The sequence below is a fragment of the Aegilops tauschii genome, chromosome 5 (assembly GCF_002575655.3).
Source record: "Aegilops tauschii subsp. strangulata cultivar AL8/78 chromosome 5, Aet v6.0, whole genome shotgun sequence".
Lineage (NCBI taxonomy): Eukaryota > Viridiplantae > Streptophyta > Magnoliopsida > Poales > Poaceae > Aegilops > Aegilops tauschii.
In genome coordinates, this window is record NC_053039.3 from 507,332,271 (window position 1) to 507,341,924 (window position 9,654).

Genomic DNA, 9,654 nt, shown 5'->3' on the forward strand with positions numbered 1-9,654 from the left:
CCGGAGAGTTACGGGAACACGTATTGGGCCTTATTGGGCCATACGGGAAAGAAGGAAAAGGGCCTCAAGGGTGGCCGCACCCCTCCCCTTGGTCTGGTCCGAATTGGACTAGGGAAAGGGGGGCGCCCCCTTCCTTCCTTCTCTTTTTCCCTTCCTCTTTCCCTATTCCTTATGGGAGGTGGAATCCTACTAGGACTAGGGAGTCCTAGTAGGACTCCACACTTGGTGCGCCCCCTCCTAGGGCCGGCTTCCTCCTCCCTTGCTCCTTTATATACGGGGGCAGGGGGCACCCCCCGGACACAACAATTGATCCTTGAGATCTCTTAGCCGTGTGCGGTGCCCCCCTCCACCATATTACACCTCGATAATACCATTGCGAAGCTTAGGCGAAGCCCTGCGTCGGTGGAACATCATCATCGTCACCACGCCGTCGTGCTGACGAAACTCTCCCTCAACACTCGGCTGGATCGGAGTTCGAGGGACGTCATCGAGCTGAACGTGTGTAGAACTCGGAGGTGCCGTACGTTCGGTACTTGATCGGTCGGATCGTGAAGACGTACGACTACATCAACCGCGTTGTGATAACGCTTCCGCTGTCGGTCTACGAGGGTACGTGGACAACACTCTCCCCTCTCGTTGCTATGCATCACCATGATCTTGCGTGTGCGTAGGAATTTTTTTGAAATTACTACGTTCCCCAACAATAAGCGCATGGCAACCTCTGCTTCCCTCTGCGAAGGGCCTATCTTTTACTTTTCAGTATTTACTTTTATGCAAAGAGTGAAAGTTTTTCTCTCTATTCCTTTTTATTTTTCTCTTTTGGCAAGCATCATGTGGTGAGGAAAGATCTAGGCACATATATCTAGTTGGATATGGGTAGCATGAGTTATTATTGTTGACATCACCCTTGAGGTGAATACGTTGGGAGGCAAAACAATAAGCCCCTATCTTTCTATGTGCCCAGTTGAAACTTTTGCTCATGTGTACGCGGTCAGTGTTAGCAATCATAGAAGACTATAAGATGGTTGAGTATGTGGAGCTCTTACTTAAACTCCGTTGAATAAGTTGAATTGCAATTGCTTGGTGACTAAGAACATAGGTTGTTGAGTTTCAAGAGAATTCATTGTTTGAAACTTAACATGTGAATTGGTTGCTACTTTAACATGAGAAATTCTATGAGAAAGAATTGCCGTTATGATGCTAGGAAAAGTGATTGAAATTGTCATTGATCAAACTTGTGCACTTTTCTAGCATTCACACTTCATAAATTATTTCTTTTATCATTTACCTACTCGAGGACGAGTAGGAATTAAGCTTGGGGATGCTGATACGTCTCCAACGTATCTATAATTTATGAAGTATTCATGCTGTTATATTATCATTCTTGGATGTTTTACAATCATTTTATAGCAACTTTATATCATTTTATGGGACTAACCTGTTGACCCAGTGCCCAGCGTCAGTTGCTGGCTTTTGCTTGTTTTTTACATCGTTGGAAATCAATATCAAACGGAGTCCAAACACCACGAAACTTTTTGGAGATTTTTTATGGACCAGAACACCCAGGATGGGCCAGAGCAGCACCTTGGGGGTGCCCCGAGGGGAGAAGAACCCACCAGGGCGTGCCTGGGTGCCCAGGCGCGCCCAGGTGGGTTGTGCCCACCTCGGTGGCCTCCCGCACCCCCTCTTTACCATATAAATTCACAAATATTCCAAAAACCCTCGGGGTGAACCTAGATCAGAAGTTCCGCCACCACAAGGCTCTGTAGCCACCGAAAACCAATCTAGACCCCTTTCCGGCACCCTGCCAGAGTGGGGAATCATCTCTGGTGGCCATCTTCATCATCCTGGCGGCCACCACGATGAGGAGGGAGTAGTCCACCCTCGGGGCTGAGGGTTTGTACCAGTAGCTATGTGTTTAATCTCTCTCTCTCTCTCTCTCTCTCGTGTTCTTGAGATGTCATGATCTTGATATATCGCGGGCTTTGTTAATATAGTCGGATCATATGGTGTTTTCCCCTCTCTATCTTGTTGTGATGAATTGAGTTTTCCCTTTGAGATTTCGATGTTATCGGATTGAATACTTTTATGGATTTGAGAACACTTGATATATGTCTTGCAATTGAATACTCGTGGCGACAATGGGGTATCGTATTAATTCACTTGATATATGTTTTGGAACTCAACTCGCGGATTCCCGAGGTGACATTGGGGTAATCTATGCATAGGGGTTGATGCACGTTCTTGTCGTTGTTTCTCCGGTAGAAATCTTGGGGCACTCTTTGAAGTTCTTTGTGTTGGATTGAGTATTATGAATATGAATTTGCTTTGGTGTTATTTTAGTACGAACTCTAGGATAGATCGAACGGAAAGAATAGCTTTGTGTTATTTTAGTACGAACTCTTGAATAGATCGAATGGAAAGAATAGCTTTGAGGTGGTTTCATACCCTACAAACAATTTATTCTTATGTTCTCCGCTAGATAGGAACTTTGGAGTGATTCTTCATCGCATTTTGAGGGGTGGTTATATGATCCAATTATATTAGCACTGTTGAGAGATTGCACTAGCAAAAGTATGGACCCTAGGCTTCATTTTCAAGCATTGCAATACTATTTTTGTGCCCGCTTACTATTTGCTACCTTGCTATTTTTATTTATTTAGATTATAAAAATATATTTCTACCATCAATATTACACTTTTATCACTATCTCTTCGCCGAACTAGTGCACCTATACAATTTGCCATTGTATTACGTGTGTTGGGGACACAAGAGATTTCTTGTATTTGGTTGCAGGGTTGTTTTAGAGAGACCATCTTCATCCTACGCCTCCCACGGATTGATAAACCTTAGGTCATGCACTTGAGGGAAAATTGCTACTGTCCTAAAAAACTCTGCGCTTGGAGGCCCAACACGAGTCTACATGAATAAAGTTGCATAGTAGACATCACACCTCATGGCGACGCAAGTCATCGAGCAGTGTGGTGTCAAGCCCCCAAGTGAGTAAGTGGCTGTTTTTTGCCACATGGCAGCCACTTCCTACGGAAAACACCTCCAAATGACACCCATCCAGCGACATGTTAAGCAGACAAGTAAGAAGGTGGCAGAACAGCCCGACAAGGCTTGCCGGGCATCCCATGATGTGACACTAAGTGGCGCATTTAATACGCTCTACCCTGTTTGTAGAGTTAGGTATGATAGCACTGTTCGCTATCTAATCAGTGCATAATGACTAATTTTCCACTGTGGTGACCCCCTGATCTATAAAAGGAGGCCCATGGCAACCATAGAAAGGATTCGGACCCCTGTACACTCATACGCGTGTAGCTGCTCTTGCCCTGATACAACCCTGCCGGGAAAGAGCATTGCATTTTCCACCACAGTCCACCATCAATCCTCCAAAGCGGGAGTAGGGTTTTATGCCTCGCGGCGGCCCGAACCTGGGTAAAACTGCCCGTGTGATCTCTGTCGTGTTGCGCGACGTTCTACGCTCTTTGTGCAACGTACTCATCCCCCCCCCCCCCCGCCGAACCAAAAGGGGCTCATGGCCCCATAGGTGGTCATGGTTTCCCACGACATCTTTAGCGTGCCAGGTAGGGGGATCGCTTGCGCGAACCTGAGAAGCGTACGCAGCGCGTCACCTTCATCGCCATTCTTTTCATCGATGGCTCCATCGACCATGGCGCCCAAGAAGCAGCCCGGTGCCGCAGCTCACCCGTTCACCTCGAAGGCCCCGTCGCACGCGGCCGCACGGGGGTGTGGACGCTGCGGGGAACGTGGTCGACGCAGTCGGCGTCGTCACCACCTTCCTTGCGGCCGAAGCAGGAGCAGGAGGCACCGAGGAAGGACGGCGTCAACAGCACGCCAACGGTGATGCTCCACGAGGTACGGGCGGAGATATTATTCCGTCTGCGCCCCTCCACCCAGCCGAAGGGCACAACCGCGGCGGCGGTGCTCGTTCTGGGGCAAATCGCAACTCTTCGGCCGCTCCCGCCGTGGGCGCGACCGCATGGCATGCACCACCCCCAGAGCGAGCTGACCCAGCCGCCGTGCCCAACGGAGCCGCTAGTCCTCAAGCGCTTCCACCTCATTGCCACGCCATCCAAGCGACTGGCTCGCAACAAGGAGAGACGGCGCAGTCGCTACCAGCACCATCAGGAGCCGGGCGACGTTGCGATCTACATCATCATCACCCATGCCAAGCACCGCCTCAGAGGCCATGGCGCTGGCCCAACTACTGTTGAGATTTTCGCCGGCAGCCGATCAGATGGAAGAGTGGAGAGCCACCATCCAAAGCCTAATTGGTTTTGCCGAGGCGGGGGGATCACAGCGAGCTGGCCTACCACGGCCTCCCCAGGCGACAACAACGGCCCGCGCTGCTGGCCGTACCGAAAGGGCCACCCCTACAGTGCAGTCCCCTCCGCGGCAGCCAGCGTGGGAGCCACGCAACCAAGAACCCGACGACGTCTCGATGGCCTAATCCGACCCTCGAGTACGTCAAGGCCAACAGCCGGCCCCAGAGGACAGGCAGAGGGAAGGCGCGCACGTCACCATCGAGCAATGTTGTGACACCCTCTGCCAGTCCGATGGGTGCGATGGCCTCAACGTTGACGAGCTTGCGCTCGACGGAGGAGGGCGCCTGCCTTTTGAGGCTTGGTGCCCCGCCTTAACCCGAGAGCTGCGACAAGTCCGTTGGCCATCTGCCCGCACGTTCAAGCTAGAGATACCAGAGAAGTACGATGGAAAGCTAAACCCGGCAGAGTTCTTGAGCCTCTACACCATCATTGTTCAAGCTGCTGGGGGAAGAGATGAGAAGGTGTTCGCCAACTACTTCCCTTTGGCACTCAAGTCAAATGTGAGGTCTTGGCTGATGCACCTGCCAGAGAACTCCATTTTGACCTGGCTGACCTATGCCATGAGTTCATTGGCGCCTTCACGGGCGGCCATCAAGAACCAGGGCGGCCCAGCGACTTGTAGCTCCTCCCGCAGAAAGAAGGATAAACTCTGCAGAAGTACATGCAGAGGTTCAGCCGAGTGCACAGAAATATTCCAGACATCCACCAGCAGTGGTGATAGCTGCGTTCCAGTCCAACGTGCGCAATCGTTGGATACGTTCCAAGATGAACGTTCGACTGCCCAAGACTGTGAAGGAGCTTTACACTCTAGTGGATAAGTGCGCTCAGGTGGAGGAGGGGAGGCGGCTCCCCGGAGAAGAGGATGGCATCGACGTCGATTCAGAGGACGATGACGAGGCCACCAGTTAAAAGAAGAAGAACAAGAAGCGCAACAAAAGGCGCAAGGATAAGGCAGTGATGACCGTTGAGGGATCGGGCACGCCTAGTACTGGCAAGAAGGCCAAGACTGAGGCACCCGGCAAGGAAGTTGCTGCGTGCACTGATTGCCGGGAGGCCGCGGCTACCGAGAAGGCTGGGAAAGGTGATGGCCTGTACTGCAAGATCCATCAGACCAAGGGTCACAATCTCCAGGAGTATCATCAGGTCGAGCAGCTCATGAAGAAGCAGATGGCTGAGTATGAGAAGCGTGATAAGGAAAAAGGTCAGAATGGCGCTGGTGGGAAGGGGCCGACGCGGCGAAGCAGGCCGCCCCGGCAAGTCTCCTCGAAATCAAGGGAAACCCGCCAGGGGCCGTGAGAAGGAGGATTGCAATGATGAGAGTGATGGAGGAGATGAAGAGGAAACCAGCGAGCAGGAATTCCAGAAAGCCTCTGACGCCCTGTGCATTGACGGGGGTGCATCTCCACACTCCTATATCATCCCAATTTTCAATTTGGATGTTAATCATTAGGTCATCATATGCATCCATGCTCTTTGCATTTTTGTTTGGTTTGTTTGGCCATTTTTTATCCTAGAGACCTTAAGCAACTCAAGGACCATTTGAGAGAGTTGGAGGTTTCCATAAAATCCATTTTTGAATTTTTCAAAATTGGTAAATTGGATCAAGAGATTTTTATTTGAAATTATTTTTGCAATTATTTCAAAAATAAATAAAATAATGAGAGAAGATAATATGACTTCTTCAAAACAGAGGAAATAATGGAAATTTAATTTTAAACAAAAATATATTTTATTTGAGTTTTTATTCGAGTAAATTAGGGAAAATTTGCATTTAGCTCACAAAAATGCTCATGTTGTCCTAAATATTAGTAGAGGACCGTGAATTTTTTTTTGGGATTTTAGGAATTTTATTTATTTTATTTTGGATTTTTCCGATCTGGCGAAAATATTTAATAAAAAAGTTTGGACCGAACTCGGCCAACGGCCCGGCCGGCTTACGCAGGCGCCGCCTCCCCGCGCTGGAGTCCGCCCCACCGCTGCCGACAGAGTCCGAGCCGGACTCTGCGACCGCCGTCGCCTCGCCCTTACCCCCTCCCCAAGCCGCCACCCTTCCCCCCTTTAAAAGGCCAGCCGTACCCCCCTCTCTCCTCAGCCGCCGCACCCCGCCTCCCGCCGCCGCCTGCCACCACAGCCGCATGCCCCCCGCCCGCGGTGCCGCCGCCGCCGCCTGTGCCGCGCCGCCGTCTCCCGCCGCTCCCCGCCGCCGACGCCGCCTCCTCGCGCCGCGTAGCCGCCGCCCGCTGCCTCGCCCCGCTCGCCGGAGCAAGACGCCACCGCCGCCAGTTTTTCCGCCCCGAACCACCCTGAACCGGTATAAAACCGAACCGCCGCCCCGTTTTTTCGGTTTATTCGTTTAGATCAGTTTTATTTTTTTGGGTTCGCTAATTAGCGAACGTTCACCCAATCTTCTCTGTTAGCGAACGATTTCGTTCGTTAGTCTCTGTTAGCGGACGGTCGTCCGATAGATTTTTCTTTTTAGTTTTATTTTTCGGCCAAGGACCTATCTATAATTACTTTTATCGCAGATTAGTCCCTGATCTTCAAACCCTCGCTACTTTTTGCTCGTTTGTCCAAATCCAGTGAAACCAACGCCAAAATCTTCATCTTGTTCCCCTCTATCCAGATAATCAACTTGAACATGATTTTGCAAATTTAAAATTTGGTTTCAAGTAGATTTGAATTTGAACTTCTTTTGATCGTAGTTTGAGTTTCGTAACTCCGATTCGATTGATTCTTTTCGCAAATCGAAGCTCTTCACTTGAAATTTCAATTGAGATCTTTTCTTTTGGGTTTTACCTTTGCATATTATGATTGAGTGCTTATGTATGCTATTGTTTGTTCATGATAGAGTTTCCGGAGTGCGAGGCTTGCTACTCCAAATCTCTAGGGTTTTCCGATCATCAGCAAGGCAAGTAACACTTTGATCATATCCCTTTATTACCCAGTTTTTATGCATTAGTTTTCAACCCTTAAACATTGCATGAGTAGGCTTGATAATATGTGGGTATTGGGAAGTAGTTGATGAGGTAGGAACCTATTGTCTTATATTCAAACCTTTGGTGTTACTACGGTATGCTTATACTGCTTGCTATGCTCGTAGACGTGGTTTGGTTTGAGAGAATCCATGAAAGATGTGAGAGTTATTTTTAACTAAGGTTTAACTTAAGGTGGCTATTTTAATACACATCTGGGTGGATTGGTTGTGGGCACCTGGGGATATTCCAGTGTTGTCCAAGGAGATCCCGGGGAACCCGTGTGATCATCCTATGGTTTGCCACCCAGGCTAAAACGGATCATAATGTTATTCATGCTGGAAACTTCCGTGTGCAGCCACAAGCCATTATGGGCTCTGGCATAGTTGAGTATGTTGTGTGACCTCTTTCAGTGGTAGACTAGCAGATGTAGGGGATGTAGGTGGTAATGTCTACCCATCGTAAAGAGTTAATGCTTCTGAAAGACTGCGTCTCGGTCATCCGTTTCTCAAACCTCATGTAGTGCGAGAAATTCAACGGAGGAGACCGAGTCTTGTGGGGAAAAGTGCGCAAACCTCTGCAGAGTGTATAAACTAATCATGGTTAGCTGTGTCCCCGGTTATGGACATCTTGAGTATCTGGTGCTTGAATTATTATGTTGATCTCATCACTCTACTTAATTAATTTGTCGGGTTATTAATTCTAAATTTTGGGATTGAGTTGGGGTTACCTTCTCAACATTACTGTAGGATGCTGCTAATGCGACACTATGATCAGAGACCCTTCGAGAGACTATGTGCGATGCAATAATCGCAAACGGTGCTGTATGAAAACTGTCAGAAATGTATAAAATGTTTGCAATGACGGATGCATCAAACACGGTTCAGGTTTTAGTTGCGTGTGTGATGAAGGGCATACGATTCAGTTCAATTAACTGTTTGCGATGAGGAGGAACAAAAGAAACAGGCAGCCAGATGAAGGCGTGTGCGATACACAGCATACGGTTCACTCGGATGAACTATTTGTGATTAGGCAACACAAAAGAAACGGGTAGCCAGATGAAGGTGTGTGCGATATACAACATACGGTTCACTCGGATGAACTGTTTGTGATTAGGCAACACAAAATAAACGGTCACCAGTTCAAGATGTGTGCAATATACGCATTATTCCTTGGTGAATCGGTCGAAAACTTGAACTACGCACATACATTTCTTTAAAAAAAGGTAAAGCCAAGAGAGATATAAAAACTGGTGCTATTGCGGCTACACCTCCCGCTTTGTCAGGTATACTGCGAAGAATGGCATGGATCGGTAGGAAATACCATTCCGGCACAATATGAGGCGGGGTGGGCATCGGATTAGCAGGTATATAATTGTCGGGATGCCTCACTCGGCCCTTGTCGTCAGTGTCTGACCTCTATGGCAACCGTTCGCTCCCCAGGCGCCTCTTCGTGTACCATGGCAACCGTCCACCGCCTCTTCGCCTTTCCCTCTCGATTTGGAACTGTTGCCGCACGCTCTTCGTCCCTCCATTTGCCTTCACCCTTCCTTCTGCCATTGTTCGATCATCTTCTCCATGGAGGGAACAGGCCAGAAATGACCCCGTTATTCTTGCCCTGATCTGAAAGATGACGTGGTGGAGGAACTCATTGATCGGTGCGACGTCATCACCTCGGCTAGCATGGCAGGTTCGTTCAAGACCATTCTTGACTCAACTAATAACATCATTACAAGGAACCCAAGGGTCCAGGAGTGGTTTGATCTCCCCTATCTTCTTCGCCGTGACCCTGCTGACTGGCGCGGTGTCGGAGTAATGGGCCACGGGTAGCCTAACCTGAGTCCCTGAGCATTTCAAGACATCGGGCCAGCTGCGCCCCTCAAGCATCAAGGATGAAGCGCCGCCTTCTGGTGGCCGGCTGGATCAAGCGGCCGACTGCCAGAAGACGGCCAAGCACCAGAGGACGGCCCCAAGACGGGCCGACTCCTAGCAGGCGGCCTCCAGAGAGGCCGGCTCCTAGCAGGCGGCCCACGACGCTCTCAAAGTCTTTGCCCCCATTAGGAAGACAAGACAGGATGTGGCTACAGTGTAGCCCATCACCCCCATATCCAGGGCACGACGCGGCCACAGTGCCCCGTACAGGCGGAGATCTCCGCACGACGCGGCACTGTTGCCACGCCACCCTTGACGTCACCCCTGTCAGGTGAAACCCTGCTCCCACGATGGCCTGTCGGTACGGCCTGCAGGCGGCGGGCCCTACCAGGCAGCGAGAGCTCAGAGGGCGGCAGAACTTGACCAGTCGGACCCGAGGGAGGCCGGTCTCTAGCA